This window comes from Bos indicus x Bos taurus, chromosome 5 (assembly GCF_003369695.1).
Source record: "Bos indicus x Bos taurus breed Angus x Brahman F1 hybrid chromosome 5, Bos_hybrid_MaternalHap_v2.0, whole genome shotgun sequence".
Classification (NCBI taxonomy): Eukaryota; Metazoa; Chordata; class Mammalia; order Artiodactyla; family Bovidae; genus Bos; species Bos indicus x Bos taurus.
In genome coordinates this window covers 119,485,379-119,508,053 of record NC_040080.1, presented here as the reverse complement: position 1 = coordinate 119,508,053, position 22,675 = coordinate 119,485,379, and positions in this window count along the sequence as shown.

The following is a 22,675-nucleotide window of genomic DNA, read 5'->3' as shown; positions in this document are numbered from 1 at the left end:
CCATCTTTTCTCATACTTTCCCAGTGTGGGGAAAAAAGCAAACAGGTGAATGACAGACATAGTCAGGCAAGAAGAGAGTAACAGTGAGCAAAAGATAATTACAGAGAGAAAGTCAGAGCCAGGGACATGGGAAGGAGGGTCAGGAGGAAGGGTGCAAGAGGAGGGAGAGAGACGTCACCAGCGCAATGAAACAGGGCTACTGCTTTCTCTGGACCTTCCAAAATCCAGGGTCAAGGAGAAATAAGACATGCAAGCCACCCAATTCCCGCTCTCCTATGTCTGGGTTATCACAGCAGGTCTTGAAATACTAGTTCTCTGGGTTGTCAAGTTTCAAGGCAACTCTACCATTAGTAGAGTTAGGCACAGTGATTACGTGGATAAATTTAGCGCATTAAATACCCTTAATCCTCTCAGCAAATTCCATAGCCAGAACTGTTTATGAAGAACTGACTTAACTAGTTTTAGTCTTACTCCTACTCTGCTGCTGGGGAAGGAAATGGCAACCCACTCCAGTACTCTTGCCTAGAAAATCCCATGGACGGAGGAGCCTGGTAGGCTACAGTCTATGGGGTCGCAAAGAGTCGAACACGACTGAGTGACTTCACTTTCCACTTTCACTTTTCTGCTCTTCTGATTAAGTCTTGATCTGGGCAAATGAGATGAGTTACTTAAAGCCAGATGTAAAAGCATTCTTACTTAGGAGTTGTCCCTTATAGAGTAGATCTATCAGATTCGGCTTTCATGGAAAAGTTCAATTTATCCAGAAACACCTTTCTCTAGTGATACAGGAAGTCCATTCTTTGGTCAAAGACAAATATGTAGTAGCTGGATTTTCTAGCCTGGATCTCCAGATGGGTAATGCTAAGGAAACTGAAAAAGCCCAAATGATAGGTTATATTCTGATATACTCCATGGGGAAAACTGTACACAGTCTATAGATACTAATCACTCTGTGTGCGTGATCATATATATGGTGTGACATCTCCGATGGTCTCAGACATGTCACAGTGAGCCAAGTCACATATTGTGTGCTCCTCAATATGGCCACGTGTGGTATTGGGACGCTCCCCTGTTAACCAAGCACAGACAGCATCCCCCCCGAGCACCAAGTCACAGTGAGGGTTGATGGCTGATGACGGGAAGCAACTCACATTGTGAATCAAGGAACAGAAGGAGCAGCATTCATCCTCTGGAAGAGAAGCTCCTGCCCAAGAAAGTCGTTTTAAGCTAAGCATCAGAAGATCCCCTGGAGAAGGAGATGGCAACCCACTCCAGTATTCTTGCCTGGAGAATCCCATGGACAGAGGAGCCTGATGGGCTATAGTCTATGGGGTCACAAAGAGTCTGACATGACTGAAGGGCCTTAGCACGCATGAAAGCATCAAAAAACAGAAGATGACTGACAAACACGAAAATACACAGAATGTATTCCAATTATTCACAAACTATGTACAGGTAACAAAGGTCCCCTTGTTCCAAACCTCAGGCCAAAATGTTTTAAAACTCAGAATTATATGTATTTCAGAAAGGTACTAAAGTGCCTATTTGTTGTTCTTTAGTCGCTCAGTCTTATCTAACTCTTTGTGACCCCATTAACTGTAGCCTTTCAGGCCCCTCTGTCAATAAGATTTTCTAGGCAAGAATACTGAAGTGGGTTGCCATTCCCTTCCCAGGGGATCTTTCCAACCCAGGGATTGAACCTGAGGCTCCTGTGGCTCCTGCATTGCAGGCAGATTCTTTACCACTGAGCCACTGGGAAAGCCCAAAGTGCCCATATTACATAATAAATAATCCCCCACCAATGTCTGAAGTGGGACTCAGAAATCAAACACATCAGTGTTTCTGCAGCAAAATATGTGAATATTTACACGAAGCGGGATACATAAACAACCTAAATTCCCTCTGCAAAGTTAGGTCCGGTTTTACCTTCAAATAAGTTAGGAAAAAGGCTTTCAGTTTTTTGAGCTTTTTGAAAATGGATATAAAAGATTGTGGGCCTGTATGCTTTCCTTCAACATAAATTACTAGTTTAGGGATAAAGATGCAACAGACTCTACCTCTGGCACCTTTATTGCTACTCCACTTCCATGATTTGCTTCCAAATCTACTCTGCCACTCTGAGAGAACCCCTGGTTGTACTATACTTTAATGCACTGAAGCCACAAATTCATTCATTCAATTAGAGTAAATGACTGATTTTACTGAACACCCACTATGGGTCCACCTGACACTAGAAACACACTACAAATAGTGACTCAGCTATTTTATTAAGTGACTCTGTAGCCTAAAGCCACACATTCCTAAATTCTAGACTTCCTAGTTTACAATGGCTATCAGGGGGGGGGAAAAGGAAATATTTACCTTTATACCTTCTACTCAAAGGATTCTGATGGTGAAATCTATTTTTAATTAGTATTTTTGAGTCATCTAAGAAAACACCACTGCTGAACAAGTTTATGTGAAAGTAATCTTGAGTAACAAGTAATACTTTTAAAATGCCTGGGATTTTAAAAATTTGTTTAATTATTATTATCGAGACATAGGCTTTCTCCTTACCATGCATTCCCTTTCTAGGAAAAATTTTTATAAAACAACAAAGCTCTAATTCAAACAATTTAATGTTTACTTATTATCCAAACAAATGATAGCAAAAGATTTATTATGTAACACAAGTTAAAACTTAGTTCAATTAATTTGAAAACAGAAAAATTACTATCTTATGAGGCATAGATTTAATTTGACACGCTGGAACCAATGATTACTATTTAAAAACCTGTTTTAACTGTTTTGATTTTATTCTAGGGCAATGTTTCCAATATTCTATCTTTATAGAATGGCTGTATTTTACCTTTAAGTATTAAAGTGGTCATCCAAAGGATTTTAAGCAGTATTCCAGATTCAGAATTCCTCTGGTTTGATAAAGACAAGCCAGAGAATAATTTGAATAGGAAATTTGAAAGATGGGACCATAATACAAGATCATGTCAAAACAGAAAAATAACACTAGTGATATAATTTGGCATTAAAATAAAGGATATGAAAACCATGGCTCTGGATTTAGGGAAAATCAATCCAATATTTTTAGTTTTGAGCCAATACCATGTCTGGAACAAAGCTTTTAGCCATATTGGAGTATGATTTACACCTTCACAATTTTCTGTATCTTATGCCAGCAACCTATAGGAAAATACAACCCATGAGTTACAAGCAGACAATCGAGGTCTTCTATTTGATGTGAGCAAATTTGATGAATAAAAGTGTTACTAATTTTACATTTCTTACAAATCTTGTTGATTCAAGGGCTGAATAATAGTATAAGGCTTTAAGTCAGCTACTAAAGCATGTATAAGATTAGAACAATCTGACATGTTGCATGCTGTAGAGAAATAGGTAAAAAAATTACACATGCTAGGACAGAATTTGTCCCCATATGAAATATTAAACTGAATGCAATTGAACTCTACCAACCACATACAGCTGGACAGAAGACTATGCGGATGTCAGGGCATGCATTTGTCAGGTAGCACACTTACTACCTGGGCTGCCCAGGTGGCGCAGTGTTAAAGAAGACACCTGCTAATGCCTGCAGGAGAGGTAAGAACCATGGGTTTGATCCCTCGGTTGTGAAGATCCCCTAGAGGAGGGCATGGCAACCAACTCCAGTATACTTGTCTGGAAAACTCCATAGACATAGGAGCCTGGCAGACTATGGTCCATGGGGTCTCAAAGAGTTGGACACGACTGAGCAAACACCCACAAAACATCAACACTTACTACAATTCCTATAACAGGATCATTGGATATTTGACTATACAGGGAAGTCAAACTCCTACAGCAAACGTGTCACAATGAAAAATTCATGGTCCCTCAGTTCAGTTCAGTAGCTCAGTTATGTTTGACTCTTTGCGACCGAATGAATTGCAGCACACCAGGCCTCCCTGTCCATCACCAACTCCTGGAGTTCACTCACACTCACGTCCATCGAGTCAGTGATGCCATCCAGCCATCTCATCCTCTGTCGTCCCCTTCTCCTCCTGCCCCCAGTCCCTCCCAGCATCAGAGTCTTTTCCAATGAGTCAACTCTTCGCATGAGATGGCCAAAGTACTGGAGTTTAAGCTTTAGCATCATCCTTTCCAAAGAAATGCCAGGACTGATCTCCTTCAGAATGGACTGGTTGGATCTCCTTGCAGTCCAAGGGACTCTCAAGAGTCTTCTCCAACACCACAGTTCAGAAGCATCAATTCTTCAGCGCTCAGCCTTCTTCACAGACCAACTCTCACATCCATACCTGACCACAGGAAAAACAATAGCCTTGACTAGATGGACCTTTGTTGGCAAAGTAATGTCTCTGCTTTTCAATATGCTGTCTAGGTTGGTCATAATTTGCCTTCCAAGGAGTAAGCGTCTTTTAATTTCATGGCTATAACCACCATCTGCAGTGATTTTAGAGCCCCAAAAATAAAGTCTGACACTGTTTCCACTCTTTCCCCATCTATTTCCCATGAAGTGATGGGACCAGATGCCATGATCTTCCTTTTCTGAATGTTGAGCTTTAAGCCAACTTTTTCACTCTCCTCTTTCACTTTCATCAAGAGGCTTTTGAGTTCCTCTTCACTTTCTGCCATAAGGGCGGTGTCATCTGCATATCTGAGGTTATTGATATTTCTCCCAGCAATCTTGATTCCAGATTGTGCTTCTTCCAGACCAGTGTTTCTCATGATGTACTCTGCATATAAGTTAAATAAGCAGGGTGACAATATATAGCCTTGACGTACTCCTTTTCCTATTTGGAACCAGTCTGTTGTTCCATGTCCAGTTCTAACGGTTGCTTCATGACCTGCATACAGGTTTCTCAAGAGCCATCTCAGGTGGTCTGATATTCCCATCTCTTGAAGAATTTTCCACAGTTTATTGTGATCCACACAGTCAAAGGCTTAGGCATAGTCAAAAAAGCAGAAATAGATGTTTTTCTGGAACTCTCTTGCTTTTTCCATGATCCAGTGGATGTTAGCAATTTGATCTCTGGTTTCTCTGCCTTTTCTAAAACCAGCTTGAACATCTGAAAGTTCACAGTTCCCGTATTGCTGAAGCCTAGCTTGGAGAATTTTGAGCATTACTTTACTAGCCTGTGAGATGAGTGCAATTGTGAGGTAGTTTGAGCATTCTTTGGCATTAGCTTTCTTTGGGATTGGAATGAAACTGACCTTTTCCAGTCTTTTGGCCACTGCTGAGTTTTCCAAATTTGCTGGCATATTGACTGCAGCACTTTCATAGCATCATCTTTCAGGATTTGAAATAGCTCAACTGGAATTCCATCACCTCCACTAGCTTTGTTCATAGTGATGCTTTCTAAGGCCCACTTGACTTCACATTCCAGGATGTCTGGCTCTAGGTCAGTGATCACACCATCATGATTAACTTGGTCATGAAGATCTTTTTTATACAGTTCTTCTGTGTATTCTTGCCACCTCTTCTTAATATCTTCTGCTTCTGTTAGGTCCATACAATTTCTGTCCTTTATCGAGTCCATCTTTGCATGAAATATTCCCTTGGTATCTCTAATTTTCTTGAAGAGATCTCTAGTCTTTCCCATTCTGTTGTTTTCCTCTATTTCTTTGCACTGATGGCTGAGGAAGGCTTTCTTATCTCTTCTTGCTATTCTTTGGAACTCTGCGCTCAGATGCTTATATCTTTCCTTTTCTCTTTGCTTTTCACTTCTCTTCTTTTCACAGTTATTTGTAAGGCCTCCCCAGACAGCCATTTTGCTTTTTTGCATTTCTTTCAATGGGGACGGTCTTGATCCCTGTCTCCTGTACAATGTCATGAACCTCTGTCCATAGTTCATCAGGCACTCTGTCTATGAGATCTAGTCCCTTAAATCTATTTCTCACTTCCACTGTATAATCATAAGGGATTTGATTTAGGTCATACCTGAATGGTCTAGTGGATTTCCCTACTTTCTTCAATTTCAGTCTGAATTTGGCTATAAGCAGTTCATGATCTGAGCCACGGTCAGCTCCTGGTCTTGTTTTTGTTGACTGTATAGAGCTTCTCCATCTTTGGCTGCAAAGAATATAATCAATCTGATTTGGTGTTGACCATCTGGTGATGTCTATGTGTAGAAAAAGCTAAAAACCTTAAGTTTGCTCTATCACTGACAATTGAATATACAATATTTATTGAAATAGCATCTTACTTTTAAGAGATGATTCTGCTTGAATCAAATTATCCCCATATTTCAAGCAATATTTTGGATATCTTCTTCCAAATGTTAGAACTTTTAAAAAATTGTTTACTCAAAAATTCCATCTGCTTAGTTACATTGTTCTTTCAAGACTTTTTTTTTTATATCTATGTCTTCTTTTTTTTTTTTATTTTATTTTTAAACTTTACATAATTGTATTAGTTTTGCCAAATATCAAAATGAATCCGCCACAGGTATACATGTGTTGCCCATCCTGAACCCTCCTCCCTCCTCCCTCCCCATACCATCCCTCTGGGTCGTCCCAGTGCACCAGCCCCAAGCATCCAGTATCGTGTATCGAACCTGGACTGGCAACTCGTTTCTTACATGATATTTTACATGTTTCAATGTCATTCTCCCAGATCTTCCCACCCTCTCCCTCTCCCACAGAGTCCATAAGACTGTTCTATACATCTGTGTCTCTTTTGCTGTCTCGTACACCGGGTTATTGTTACCATCTTTCTAAATTCCATATATATGCGTTAGTATACTGTATTTATGTTTTTCCTTCTGGCTTACTTCACTCTGTATAATAGGCTCCAGTTTCATCCACCTCATTAGAACTGATTCAAATGTATTCTTTTTAATGGTTGAGTAATACTCCATTGTGTATATGTACCACTGCTTTCTTATCCATTCATCTGCTGATGGACATCTAGGTTGCTTCCATGTCCTGGCTATTATAAACAGTGCTGCGATGAACATTGGGGTACACGTGTCTCTTTCCCTTCTGGTTTCCTCAGTGTGTATGCCCAGCAGTGGGATTGCTGGATCATAAGGCAGTTCTATTTCCAGTCTTTCAAGACTTTTATTACTGCTAGTACAGTGCTTATCAGACAGTGGCAAGCTGACTTCTATGTTCTGTCAACTGACAGCCTTGTTAAGTACAATATAATGCATTTGAGATATTTTGAAAATATCTATTAATGTAGTTATTTCAGTACATATCTAATATACTGAAACAATTCCTGGCTGAAGAACCTGGTGAATCCTGTATCCTTGTGTCCCACCTGTAAGATATATAGTCAAAATATTATAGGTTCTACCCTTTGCAATTTTCAAAATTGGTCACTTTATAAACAGATGAGATTTTATATAAAAACTTACTGATAAAATATATAGTTACCTACTTCAGAATGAGGAAACTAAAAACAACTAGCTAGAATTAAATTTTAAGGTGTTTAATCCTCATATCCCAATTTGTGGCATATCATTAGGAGGGCAAAAGCAATATAAATCCAACTTTTCTTATCTTGTTTCAGTCCTTGAATAGTCTAGCCCCTTCCTGGAAGCAAAACCTGCTCAGAAATATTATCAAAGGGCACTTGATTCTTGCCATACTGTTTCTTATTCCTGAGCATAGTGATATCCTTGGATATAGACCAAAATGGCCCAAGTAATTTTCTTACCAAAGTCATTTCTTTCTACCTCATCAGTGGTGAAATTTGTACACGTTTGGGGGTGAACAAAAAGAAAAAAGATTGGACCTCTAACTCTAGTTGAGTAAAATACCTTGTGAGAAGTAGCCAAATAACTCAAGTAAAAGTGTGGTTTCATTTTTGCATGAGTCAGCAACCAAAGAGCCAGAGTGGAAAATGGAATTTAATCTTTCAAGTTTGAAGTTCAACGCTGCTACAAATTCCAGCCCTACATCCCAGCACCTTGCTTGACATTTATTGCAGGGCTGAAGAAGAAATATTCTTCTTTGTGAATTTCATACCTTCCAGCCTCCTTTTTGACAATTCCAACCTAACACTTCTTAAAAGCATAGACTGCTTTTTGTGTACCCAAAATATTGTCTGAACTTCTTTTCCTTGAGCAGTGTTGGCATCCAGTGGAGACAGAGGATAATTACAAGTGTCTCAAAATCCCCAAGGACTATAGCCTAAAACAGATATATCTGGTTTGAGACAGTTGATATACAATGCAGAAACAAAAACTCATGTTTCACATGCACACAACTGAAATAGAATGAAAGGAACAATAGTTTAAAGTAGCAAAGGTGAACAAGGAAACTTTTGCAACCTAGATTGTTAGGAAAAGAGTTCTTGGCTGGCTATGAGAGCAAATTGAACATCAAAACTGAAAACTTTTTTTTTTTTTTTTTGACATCTCAACTTATATTTTATTTTTTTTCTTTTTTTAAAATTTTATTTTATTTTTAATCTTTACATAACTGTATTAGTTTTGCCAAATATCAAAATGAATTCACCACAGGTATACATGTGTTCCCCATCCTGAACCCTCCTCCCTCCTCCCTCCCCATACCATCACTCTGGGTCGTCCCAGTGCACTAGCCCCAAGCATCCAGTGTTGTGTATCGAACCTGGACTGGCAACTCGTTTCTTACATGATATTTTACATGTTTCAATGTCATTCTCCCAAATCTTCCCACCCTCTCCCTCTCCCACAGAGTCCATAAGACTGTTCTATACATCAGTGTCTCTTTTGCTGTCTCGTACACCGGGTTATTGTTACCATCTTTCTAAATTCCATATATATGCGTTAGTATACTGTATTTATGTTTTTCCTTCTGGCTTACTTCACTCTGTATAATAGGCTCCAGTTTCATCCACCTCATTAGAACTGATTCAAATGTATTCTTTTTAATGGCTGAGTAATACTCCATTGTGTATATGTACCACAGCTTGCTTATCCATTCATCTGCTGATGGGCATCTAGGTTGCTTCCATGTCCTGGCTATTATAAACAGTGCTGCGATGAACATTGGGGTACACGTGTCTCTTTCCCTTCTGGTTTCCTCAGTGTGTATGCCCAGCAGTGGGATTGCTGGATCATAAGGCAGTTCTATTTCCAGTTTTTTAAGGAATCTCCACACTGTTCTCCATAGTGGCTGTACTAGTTTGCATTCCCACCAACAGTGTAAGAGGGTTCCCTTTTCTCCACACCCTCTCCAGCATTTATTATTTGTAGACTTTTGGATCGCAAACTTTTTCTATGCAAAAGACATCATTAAAAGATTAAAAAACAGGCTATAGATTGGGAGAAAATATTTGCAAATCACACATTTGACAAAAAAAAAAAAAAATCAGAGTATATAAAGAACACTCAGGATTCAACAGTAAAAATCTTCTTCTATGCAAGGTCAAGAAACAGCGCCTGGACTTACCTTCTTGGCTAAAATAACCCAAATTGAATACACAAAATATATGACACAATGGTTTTTAAGATACTGGACATCAGGCAATAAAGAACAGTGATAACAAGAGAAAGGAAATGAGTAAGCGAGTTCTAGGATTCCCCAGTCTACTGCCTTGGGAATGTTTCCATTACATAGTGCAGGGAGGGAAAGCCCAGGCAGAATCCAGAAAAATTCCTGAGTTGAGGAGGAGCTGAAAGTCTGGGGAGGTAAAGGCAGCTAGATTTCACAAGACAGGATCAAAGACAGGGTCTGTCTTGTTTATTTTTATTCTTTGATTCTTCATTGTATTCCCAGCCACTCACTTGAGGACTGGCACATACTAAGCATTCAAAGATGGACCATAAAGAAAGCTGAGCACCAAAGAATTGATGCTTTCGAACTGTGGTGCTGAAGAAGACTCTTGAGAGTCTCTTGAACAGCAAGGAGATCAATCCAGTCAATCCTAAAAGAAATCAACACTGAATACTCATTGGAAGCACTGATGCTAAAGCTGAAGCTCCAATACTTTGGCCACCTGATGCGAAAAGCCTACTCTTTGGAGAAGACCCTTCTGCTGGGAAAAACTGAGGGCAGGAGGAGAAGCGGATGACAGAGGATGAAATGGTTGCATGGCATCATAGACTCAATGGACATGAGTTTGAGCAAACTCCCAGAGACAGTGAAGGACAGAGAAGTGCATGGGGTTGCAAAGAGTCAGACACGACTTAGCAACTGAACAACAACAACAGAGCATTCAAAAGATACTGAATGGGTTAACGGAAGGATGGATGAATGAAGATGTCAATAAACAGGTGCTAAGGAAAATAGTTCCCAAGTGAGAGTAAGTTTTGAAGGCAAGATTTATGAATGAAATGACGGAAACATTTCCCCATGGTTGGAAAGACAAGCTAATGTATACTAGCTGTTAAAATCCTAATCTAATCTTCATTGGCCTGAGCCTGTGCTGCATACTGACTCTGTCAATGTATCTTTAAAATTCAGCATATAGTAGAACTTAAGCAGGGAATTCTGGAATGAAAGCATGATAATAGAAGGCTTATTTCTCAAGTCCAAGACGTGCTGTGACTCAGTGCTCTGTTTATGTTTTTACAAGTCTCCAGAGGTTGTCTTCCCTGATCCAAGACTGAGCTAGACAGTAAGTTTTTAGCCCGGTAAAGCACATTATGTTGCAAGCTTCCTTGACTCTTACCTTAATACTTCTACACTAACACATTAGCTTTTCTAAAATTCCCTTAAAAGATATGCTTCATTTAAATGGCATTGATTCTAGAAACTTAATACCAAAACGTTCCAGTCATCTCTCAAAGAGATTATCATATTAAGGCTTTGGAAAATCCAAAGTGATCTAACAATATCATTCTAGTTTCTTCTGGGCACATTTCCACATCACTTAAACTTGAGCAACTGACACTTCTGTTCACCATCTTATGTAAACAGTCTATATCCATGAGTACTACATCTAAAATTAATTCTAGTCTGTTCTGCGAGTGGGTGTGGGGGAAGTATGCTTGTAGAATATTATACAGAAATAGGGACTTATATTTTATGTTCATATTTCTTCTGTGTGTTACAAAGATTTGTTGTTGTTATTGTTGTTTAGTTACTAATTTGTGTCCAACTCTTTTGTGACCCCATGGACTATAGCCTGCTAGGCTCCTCTGTCCATAGGATTGTCCAGGCAAGAATTTTGAATGGTTGCCATTTCCTCCTCCAGGGGAACTTTCTGACCCAGGGATTGAATCCATGTCTTCTGCATTAGCAGGTGGATTCTTTACCACTGATCCATATGCCTCTAAATAAAATTGGGGAATGAACAGAAAATAAAAAAATTGAATCAAAGCTCCCAATAACTCTTTCCCTTTTTTTTCCCCAGTAAAATACCTGTAGAATCATACACAAGAGAGAAGCTGCCTCATCAATTGCCAAAATAAATGGAATTTGGCTTATTCCTATTTGTGATCAATGGGATTAAGGCAATATTGGCAGGCAAACTGACCTACAAATGTTGTCTTAAGAATGATCTCTACCAGAAGCCCTAGGACCCCATCCTAGTCTTCTTCAACATAAGCTCCACAAGAAGTACGAGATGGGAGTTTTTTGTCTGCCCCAACTTCTCCTGTCTAAACTTCCCAGTAAATTTATTAGCTCCCTAGAGTGTCTCAGAGATTCAAGACTTGACCTCTTCTCTCCAGTCCAAAGCCACTTACTCTGCTTTCCACCCAAGTGTTTTACACCAAGTCTTTGCCTCTCTTCACATTGCTGCCTTCTTTTTGTCTTTGGATCTTGACCCTGGCTTCATCACTCAGTGTTGCTTTCCAGATTTCTTTTTCTCCTTAGTCTTTAACCCATAGGTCAATCTTGACCCATTTTGCTCCTGGAACCTCAGCCTAAGTCCAGTATCCTGGGTATAGGAAACTAGGAGTAATGAATCATTCTAAGAAAATACCCGACAGCGAAAGAAAAAGAAATGTGCAGAAGTCTGAAAGGAAATGCTTGGGTTAGAACTATTAGCCATTATCAACAAGATGAAAAGAAGAATGGTAAGGACAGACAAGATTGAATTCTAGAACTATTCTGTTGACAGCAGTGGCAGTAAAAAGTATAGACTTTCCTATGGGGAATCATATTCTTGAAACAACAGACAGATTCCAGGAACATATGCAGGATGCACAACAACAAACAATAACGTAAGAGAAGATGACAGATGTTGAAAGTAGAACAGCACTCTAACTAAAAATTAATAGGTATTTCTGAATGTAGGATCAACACAACAGGACAGATAATCAAGGCTATAACTGAAGAAAAATTTACTTAAGGAAGAGAGATGATGCTAATAAGTCAACACAACTAGATCTCATTAGCAAATTAGGACACCCATGCACACATGAAAAATGAGAACACCAAACCCGTATATGAAAATGCTGAAGATCAAAGAAAGGGAGAAGAAAATAAAGGTTAAAATGCCTCTATCAGTTCAGTTCAGTTCAGTCGCTCAGTCGTGTCTGACTCTGTGCGACCCCATGAATTGCAGCACGCCAGGCCTCCCTGTCCATCACCAACTCCCAGAGTTCACTCAGACTCACGTCCATCCAGTCAGTGATGCCATCCAGCCATCTCATCCTCTGTCGTCCCCTTCTCCTCTTGCCCCCAATCCCTTCCAGCATCACAGTCTTTTCCAATGAGTCAACTCTTCGCATGAGGTGGCCAAAGTACTGCAGTTTCAGCTTTAGCATCATTCCTTCCAAAGAAATCCCAGGACTGGTCTCCTTCAGAATGGACTGGTTGGATCTCCTTGCAGTCCAAGGGACTCTCAAGAGTCTTCTCCAACACTACAGTTCAAAAACATCAATTCTTCAGCGCTCAGCCTTCTTCACAGTCCAAATCTCACATCCATACATGCCCACAGGAAAAACAATAGCCTTGACTAGACTGATCTTTGTTGACAAAGTAATGTCTCTGCTTTTGAATATGCTATCTAGGTTGGTCATAACTTTCCTTCCAAGGAGTAAGCGTCTTTTAATTTCGTGGCTGCAGTCACCATCTGCAGTGATTTTGGAGCCCAGAAAAATAAAGTCTGACACTGTTTCCACTGTTTCCCCATCTATTTCCCATGAAGTGGTGGGACTGGATGCCATGATCTTCGTTTTCTGAATGTTGAGCTTTAAGCCAACTTTTTCACTCTCCTCTTTCACTTTCATCAAGAGGCTTTTGAGTTCCTCCTCACTTTCTGCCATAAGGGTGGTGTCATCTGCATATCTGAGATTATTGATATTTCTCCCGGAAGTCTTGACTCCAGCTTGTGTTTCTTCCAGCCCAGCGTTTCTCATGATGTACTCTGCATAGAAGTTAAATAAGCAGGGTGACAATATACAGCCTTGACTTACTTCTTTTCCTATTTGGAACCAGTCTGTTGTTCCATGTCCAGTTCTAACTGTTGCTTCCTGACCTGCATACAAATTTCTCAAGAGGCAGATCAGGTGGTCTGGTATTCCCATCTCTTTCAGAATTTTCCACAGTGAAAACTTATTTTATTTATTAAGTACCTTTACATTTATTATTTTAGTGCTGGTAGAATTTGTGTAAGGACAGCAATATTATGAGCATCACTAAAAATTTAGTTTTATCTCCCATGTCTTACCTAAATATATATTTTTAATCCTTTCATTAATTCAACAAGCATTTATTGACTGTTAACTGTGCCAGACCCTGCTCTAGGGGCACACTTGAGCCTTTACCTCTCCTCCTGACTCTAGACATGAGGAGGGGTACTCATGTGTTTGGTTAAGGTCAAGCACATGGTTACTTCTTAGATTATAAGCCAAGATGGTTGTGTTTCCTGTGTCTATATGTTTTTAAATGTAATCTTTCTTTGAAATGTCTATTGAAACTAAAATCCACTGATAGGTAAAATGGGACTGGGATTGACTTCAGTGTAGGAAAAAGCGTTTGGCCTGGGAAGGACTAACAGGACCAGATTAGAATCAGGACGCATTATGTGGAAGGCCTTGGTGAGCCATTCTAAGCTTAAAGGAGAAAGGGCCTTTCACTTGCATTCTTGAACTAAGGTTGGTGTTTCCTTGCTTCTTCTCACACCAGAAGATAAGTCATCTCACCTACATAAGGTGAGTCTAGGGGAAATAAGCCAGTGAGGGCACCCACGTGCCTATTTGGTGTCCAGACCACTTAGCAGCCTTTTAAAAAGCACACTGTGGTTCAATTATGATCCACCCAAGAGGTCCTGGTATTTTTATACAAGGATTGAGGCCAAAATCCTTAGAGTGGCATTGCCAAAAAGGTGTTCTCAAAAAAAAAGTTTGATGATAAAATTTAGAGTTTTTTAAACTGATGTTTTTAAAAACCTTCTTGGAGTTTTAGTCTAATCTAGTCTAATCTAACAGACTAGATTAGAATATTAATGTATCCAGCGGCAAAGTTTATTCAATCTCCAATAATTCTACATTTCCAAACCAAAATTAACCACAGAAATTCTTTACATGGAAGGTCTATTTACATGTTGTAAAAGAGTAAAATTGATTATATAAAACTGCTTTAGAATCATAGAGTGACTTCTATCTGGAACTGTTTTCACATCTTCATAAAGTAACAATCAGAATTATAGCTGCTACCCATTGAATGTTTACTATATTCCTGGCACCATTCTGAATGCTTCATATATGTTAAATCATATAATCTTCATATCATCATCATGCGATAGGTCCTGGTATTCTCCCCTACTTAACAGATGAGGAAACTAAGAGATCAAGTAACTTATCCACCAGCACTCAATTTGTAAGGAACAAAACCAGAATCTGAATTCAGGCAGACTAACTTCAGACTCCAGCCTTAAGCATAGCACTTGATCACCTCCTGCCCAACTGCTAATGTCTTTCTTTATACAGTTAATAAATGGTTAAGCAGCCAGAAAGCTCTAGATCCCAGCCATCTCCTCACCTCTTTCCAACTTGAAGACTCAAGTCATATCAGACACTGGATAATATGATAGGTGTAATTCCTACCTTTAGACTAATGAAAATCAGGGAAGGAAAACAGACAAGTAAACTAATAAATACAACCTATTCCTCTACACATTCATAGAGGAATACGTGGGCAACAGTCTATGGATTCGCATAGAGGAATATATCCAGGAATTTTATGTTATTTCACAAAAGCTGGGAAAGACACAGATCAATCAGAATAAAAGCTAGCCATGGCCGTGCTGGTTAAGTTGCTAAGTTGTGTCCAACTCTTGTGACTTCATGGGGATTAGCCCACCAAGCTCCCCTGTCCATGACATTTCTCAGGAAAGAATACTGGAGTGGGTTCCCTTCATTTCTTTGGGAGATCTTCCCAATCCAGGGATCAGACCCACATCTCCTGTATTACAGGCAGATTCTTTCACCGACTGAGCCACCAGGGAAGCCCAGAAGCTAGCCCCAGAGCTGGCACAAAGTCCCAGAGGCTCCCTGCTGTACTGGTATTTCTCCTTTCCTTTCTGGACCGTGAGGTGATTCAAACGGTCCCAAGGTGAGGCCAAGGTAATCAGGGTGTTGGAGCTCTGTCTGAGCTCAGAGCAATAGCTGTTTTTCAGCTTGCACAGAAGTGTTTCAATGTTTAACAAGACATATAGCTATAAGGCCACCACATTTTCTACATATGCCATGTGGTTTTCCTGTCTACTGCTCTCACTTAGGCTGTCAACCAAAGGTAGCAAAGCTGCTCTTAAGCAGACTAAATTCCAGACATGAGAAGAGAAGGTTGATTTTTCTCCCTCCACCCACGAACACTTCCCTCTAGTCTGCAGCAGACTTGATCCACCACCTCAGTATTTCCCGGTATGGTATTCATACCATTTGTATCTATCACTTTAGGAGGTCATAATGAGCTTGAAAAATTCTATTGACTCTGTATTTAAAAGGGCTTCCCAGATGGCACTAGTGGTAAAGAACCCACCTGCCTATGCAGGAGACACAAGAGATGCAGGTTCAATCCCTGGACTGGGAAGATCCCCTGTAGGAGGGGATGGTAACCCACTCCAGTATTCTTGCCTAGAGAATCCCATGAACAGAAGAGCCTGGCCAGTTACAGTCCACAGGGTCGCAAAGAGTTGGACACAACTGAAGTGACTTAGCATGCAGGCAGCATGCACATGTATTTAAAAGTAGCAACTCAAACCATAATTTTGTTGACATTGTTGCTTAAACCAAAGCTGCATTTTTTTAAGGTTAAGAAAATACAAGAGACATATACAAAAAAAAAAAAAAAAGTAAAAACCATGAAGCTTTTAAATAAAAGATTAGGTCTGAGGAGTATTGCCCTATCTTAACTGAGATGAATTTCTTCGTTCATCTGACATTTTTCTATATTATTTCTCATTGTTATGCTTAAATCATCTTTATTTTTTTTTTCACTTCTTCCTACTCTTCTAGGTAACTCTTCTTCCTGGCAGCCCTAAGTCTACTGCAATGTCTCATTTTCAGAAGTGAATAAAGTGATTTCTATATCCATTATAGCTGGCAGTATTTGAAAGCCTGTGATAGGAATGCAAACTATCTCGAGCAAAGGATTAAAATTTATTACCTAAGTATCCAAATCACAGAGATGTGGATCCAGCCTCAGGTATGACTGGATCCCTAGAGAAGGATATTGTCAGAACTGACACTTTGTTATCTCTGAGTGTTCTTTTCTTTCTTTCTCACAGATTTTTTCATATGAAAGTCAACTTGACAGCAGACAGCTCCAGGGTCACAACCTTACAGTGCTGAGAACAATTTAAAGTTTTCCGATAAGCCCACATAGAAAAATTTCAAGGGCGGACTCTGGTTGGATAGAGCTGTCACATACTCACTAGAAATACATATACATGGTGGGAGAAAAGCATTTCCCCTAAAGAGAGATAACAGAAAAATGTAGCATAAAATTTAAAATAAAAAAAAATTTCAACTAGGGACTTTGCTTGCAGTTCAGTGGTTAAGACTTCACCTTCAATGCAAGGGTGTGTGGGTCTGATCCCTGATGGAGAGTTAAGATCCCACATGCCTTGAGGCCAAAAAACATAAAACAGAAGCAATATTGTAACAAATTCAATAGAGACTTTAAAAATGGTCCATGTAAAAAAAGTTTTTAAAAAATTTCGGCTGTATAAATAGCATCTTATGTAATTTTATGCCAAAATTTGGGTTTTGAGAAGCTTCTCTCATATTGTTGTTGTTTAGTCACTGAGTCGTGTCCAATTCTTTTGCAATCCCACAGACCATAGCCAGCCAGGCCCCTCTGTCCATGGGATTTCCCAGGCAAGAATACTGGAGTTGGCTGCTATTGCCTTCTTCAGGGGATCTTCCCAGCCCAGGGACTGAACCCTCATCTCCTGCATTGGCAGTTGGGTTCTTTACCACTGAGCCACCAGGGAAGCGCCTCTCATATTAAGGGACATCAGATCTTTGAAGGGCAAGGAATTCTGTAGAAAGGTGATCCCCATACCATATAAAATGCTCCTAGAAGATTTTATAGATGTGGAGATGCTTGCAGGATGAGTAGGAGTTTGTTTGGTGAGCAGTAGGTGACATCTGGGGCAGAGGGAACAGTAGGTGAAAATTCAAAGAGGGAGAAGATAGCATAACCTGAGGGAAAACAATGTTTATCAGCTGGTTGGTTTATTCCTACTTCTTCATTCCCTATAGGACCTGTTGTGACCAGGACAAGATCAGGAAGATACTGCATTCCTCAAGAGCAATTATAGAAAAAACAGCAGGAAGCAGTTATTAGTCAAATTGGAGTAACTGCTGTAGAAAGCAACCTGCAGGTCTTAAGGGCTTAATGCAATGTGCATTTTGTTTTCTGTCTCAGTGCACTGAAGTAAGAAGGGGGACAGGAGAGGAGTCTCTGTTTTCTACAGTTATCCAGGGACCCATGATTCTTCCATCCTGTGACCTTGCTATTGTCTAGAAGGTGATTCTCAAACTCAGAATCACCTAGAGAGCTTGTTAATGCCTTGACCGCTGGGCCTAACTCCAGAGACCTTCACTTTGTAAGTCTTGAGTAGGTCCTGAGAATCTGCATTTTGAACAAGTTTCCAGGTGGCATGTGCACTACTGGTCCTGGGATCCCATTGCAGGACCACAGTTGAACAGCCTCCAGGAACTACCTTCAGCGTTCAACTAGTGGGTGGGGAGAAGACTTCTCAGAGAAAGCTCACCTGCTTCTAACCATCTTTGCTATGAGGTAACAGGCACCGCTTTTGTTCACTTTCTATCATTAGGAAGTAGCCACTCAGACCTACCTGATACAGGAACTCTGGGAAATTACTTCAGCAATGCATCAAGGAAAGAAGAAAAAGTCAATTTGGGGGGCATTATCAGTGCCACAGAGTATAACTGAATTAAAAATACCTGAAAACTAAAAATAAACAAAAAATAAAACCTGAAAGGTGGGGCGGTCCTAAGATGGTGGAAGAATAGGATGGGGAGACCACTTTCTCCCCCACAAATTCATCAAAAGAACATTTGAACGCTGAGTAAATTCCACAAAACAACTTCTGAATGCCAGCAGAGGACATCAGGCACTCAGAAAAGCAGCCCATTGTCTTTGAAAGGAGGTAGGAAAAAATATAAAAGACAAAAAGAGAGAGAAAAGAGGTAGGGACAGAGCTCCATCCCAGGAAGGGAATCTTAAAAAAGAGAAGTTTCCAAACACCAGGAAACACTCTCACTGCCAAGTCTGTGGCAAGCCTTGGAACCACAGAGGGCAACATAACTGGGAGGAAAAATAAATAAATAATTAAAAGCCACAGATTATGTACCCAACGGTAACTCCCCCCAACGGAGAAGCAGTGCATCCGCCACTAGCAAACGGGGGCTGGGCGGAGAGGCACAGGCTGCATTGCTTAGAGTAAGGACTGGGCCTGAATGCCCCGAGGGCAATCTGAGGGAACTAAATTGGGCTAGCAAACCAGACTGTGAGATAGCTACCACATGAAAAGCCCTAATCTAAGACACTGCCAGGCCACTCACAGAAGAAAGGGCTGAGAAGAGCTAGCCGGTTGCAGACCATCCTATCCCCCTCCGGTGACAGGCAGGCGAGGGCAGCCAGAGCCGGAAGAGGGCAATCGTGGCCACAGAGAGGCATTATCTACCAAACTGCAGGCAGGCTTCGTTGCTAACCAAGACTTCTTGGGATTCTGAACGGTCAACATCCACCTGAGAAGGTGCGCAGGTTGTACACCCAGAAAACTGAGTGGCAGGGACTGGGGAGGTGATGAGTCGCAGCAACCGTGCTCTCCAAACACCAGGTCACCTGAGCTGCTCAGATCTGGGAAGGGCACAAAACGCAGGCCCAACCAAGTCTATGCCTCTGAGCACTACCCGAGTGCCTGAACCTGAGCGGCTTAGACCTGGGAAGTGCATACAACCCAGGGCCAGCCTCAGAGGGTTCCCAGCAAAGCAACGTAGAGACTAAGCAGTGTAGACAGGGAAAGCACACACACAGTGAGCAGGGGCAAACCCAGTGTGGCCGAGACACTGCAAACACATGCCAGTGTTATCTGTTTGCAGCGTCCCTCCCTCCCCACAGCACGATGGAACAAGTGAGCCTAAAAAGTGTCCACCACCACCCACCTTGTGTCAGGGTGGAAATTAGACACTGAAGAGACCAGCAAACAGAAGGAGCTAAAACAGAGGGAACCTCCTTGGAAGTGACAGGTGCCATAGATTAAAATCCTGTAGTTAGTACTGTGGAGAAGGCAATGGCACCCCACTCCAGTACTCTTGCCTGGAAAATCCCATGGACAGAGGAGCCTGGTAGGCTGCAGTCTATTGGGTCGCAAAGAGTCAGACACGACTGAGCGACTTCACTTTCACTTTTCACTTTCGTGCATTGGAGAAGGAAATGGCAACCCACTCCAGTGTTCTTGCCTGGAGAATCCCAGGGACGGGGGACCCTGGTGAGCTGCTGTCTATGGGGTCGCACAGAGTCGGACACGACTGAAGCGACTTAGCAGCAGCAGCAGCAGTTAGTACTAACTACATAGGAAGGGGCCTATAGATCTTGAGAAATATAAGCAGAATCAAGGAACTATCCGAAAATGAACTGACCCCACACTGCCCACAACACCACCAGAGAAAGTCCTAGATATATTTTTATTATTTTTACTATCTTTTTTTAATTTTTTTAAGTCCTCTATTACTCCTTTAATTTTTATTTTTATAACCTACTATTACTTTGCAAAAAAAAAAAGACCCTAATTTTTAAAGCAAACTTCATATATATATTTTATAATTTTTGTGACTTTGTTTTTTTTTTTCCCCATTAATATTGTATTTTTGAAAACCCAACTTCTACTCTAGACTTTTAATCTTTGCTTTTTGATATTTGTTATCAATTTTGTACCTTTAAGAACCCAATCTTCAGTAACCATTTTTACTTGGGAGCAAGATTACTGGCTTGACTGCTCTCTCCCCCTTTGGACTCTCCTTTTTCTCCAGCAGGTCGCCTCTATCTCCTCCTTCCCCCTTCTCTTCTCTACCCAACTCTGTGAATCTCTTTGTGTGTTCCAGAGGGTGGAAAACATTTAGGGAACTGATTACTGGCTGGATCTGTCTCTCTCCTTTTGATTTCCCCCTTTATCCTCCTGGCCACCTCTGTCTCCTTCCTTCCTCTTCTCTTCTCTGTATAACTCTGTGAACATCTCTGAGCAGTCCAGACTGTGGAGTGCACATAAGGAAGTGATTACTGGCTACCTTGCTCTCTCCTCTTTTGATTCCCCCTCTTCTCCTCCTGGTCTCCTCTATCTCCCTCCTCTCTGTTCTCTTCTCCATGTGGCTTGGTGAACCTCTCTGGGTGTCCCTCACTGTGGAGAAACTTTTCATCTTTAACCTAGATGTTTTATCAATGGTGCTGTATAGATGCAGAAGTCTTGAGACTACTGTAAAAATAAGACTGAAAACCAGAAGCAGGAGGCTAAAGCCCAAATCCTGAGAACACCAGAGAACTCCTAACTCCAGGGAACATTAACTGATAGAAGCTTATCAAACGCCTCCATACCTACACTGAAACCAAGCACCACCCAAGGGCCAACAAGTTCCAGAGCAAGATATACCACGCAAATTCTCCAGCAACACAGGAACACAGCCCTGAGCTTCAATATACAGGCTGACCAAAGTCACTCCAAACCCACTGACATCTCATAACTCATTACTGGACACTTCATTGCACTCCAGAGAGAAGAAATCCAGCTCCACCCACCAGAACACCGACACGAGCTCCCCTAATGAGGAAACCTTGACAAGCTACTCATACAACCCCACTCACAGCAAGGAAACTCCACAATAAAGAGAACTCCACAAACTGCCAGAATACAGAAAGGCCACCACAAACACAGCAATATAAACAAGAATGAAGAGACAGAGGAATACCCAGCAGGTAAAGGAACAGGATAAACTCCCACCAAACCAAACAAAAGAGGAAGAAATAGGGAATCTACCTGATAAAGAATTCCAAATAATGGTAGTGAAAATGATCCAAAATCTTGAAATCAAAATGGAATCACAGATAAATAGCCTGGAGACAAGGATTGAGAAGTTGCAAGAAAGGTTTAACAAGAACCTAGAAGAAATGAAAAATAGTCAATATTTAATGAATAATGCAATAAATGAGATAAAAAAAACACTCTGGAGAGAACAAATAGTAGAATAACAGAGGCAGAAGATACAATTAGTGAGGCAGAAGATAGAATGGTAGAAATAAATGAATCAGAGAGGAGAAAAGAAAAACGAATTAAAAGAAATGAGGACAATCTCAGAGACCTGGGACAATGTTAAATGCCCCAACATTCGAATCATAGAAGTCCCAGAAGAAGAAGACAAAAATAAAGACAATGAGAAAATACTTGAGGCAATAATAGTTGAAAACTTCCCTAAAATGGGGAAGGAAATAATCACCCAAGTCCAAGAAACCCAGAGAGTCCCAAATAGGATAAACCCAAGTTGAAACATTTCAAGACACATATTAATCAAATTAACAAAGATCAAACACAAAGAACAAATATTAAAAGCAGCAAGGGAAAAACAACAAATAACACACAAGGGGATTCCCATAAGGATAACAGCTGATCTTTCAATAGAAACTCTTCAGGCCAGGAGGGAATGGCAAGACATACATAAAGTGATGAAAGAAAATAACCTACAGCCCAAATTACTGTACCCAGCAAGGATCTCATTCAAATATGAAGGAGAAATCAAAAGCTTTACAGACAAGCAAAAGCTGAGAGAATTCAGCATCACCAAACCAGCTCTCCAACAAATGCTAAAGGATATTCTCTAGACAGGAGACACAAAAAGGGTGTATAAACTCGAACCCAAAACAATAAAGTAAATGGAAATGGGATCATACTTATCAATAATTACCTTAAACGTAAATGGGTTGATTGCCCCAACCAAAAGACAAAGATTGGCTGAATAGATACAAAAACAAGACCCCTATATATGTTGTCTACAAGAGACCCACCTCGAAACAAGGGACACATACAGACTGAAAGTGAAGGGCTGGAAAAAGATATTCCACACAAATAGAGACCAAAAGAAAGCAAGAGTAGCACTACTCATATCAGATAAAATAGACTTTAAAACAAAGACTGTGAAAAGAGACAAAGAAGGACACTATATAATGATCAAAGGATTAATCCAGGAAGAAGATATAACAATTATAAATATATATGCACCCAACATAGGAGCACCACAATATGTAAGACAAATGCTAACAAATATGAAAGGAGAAA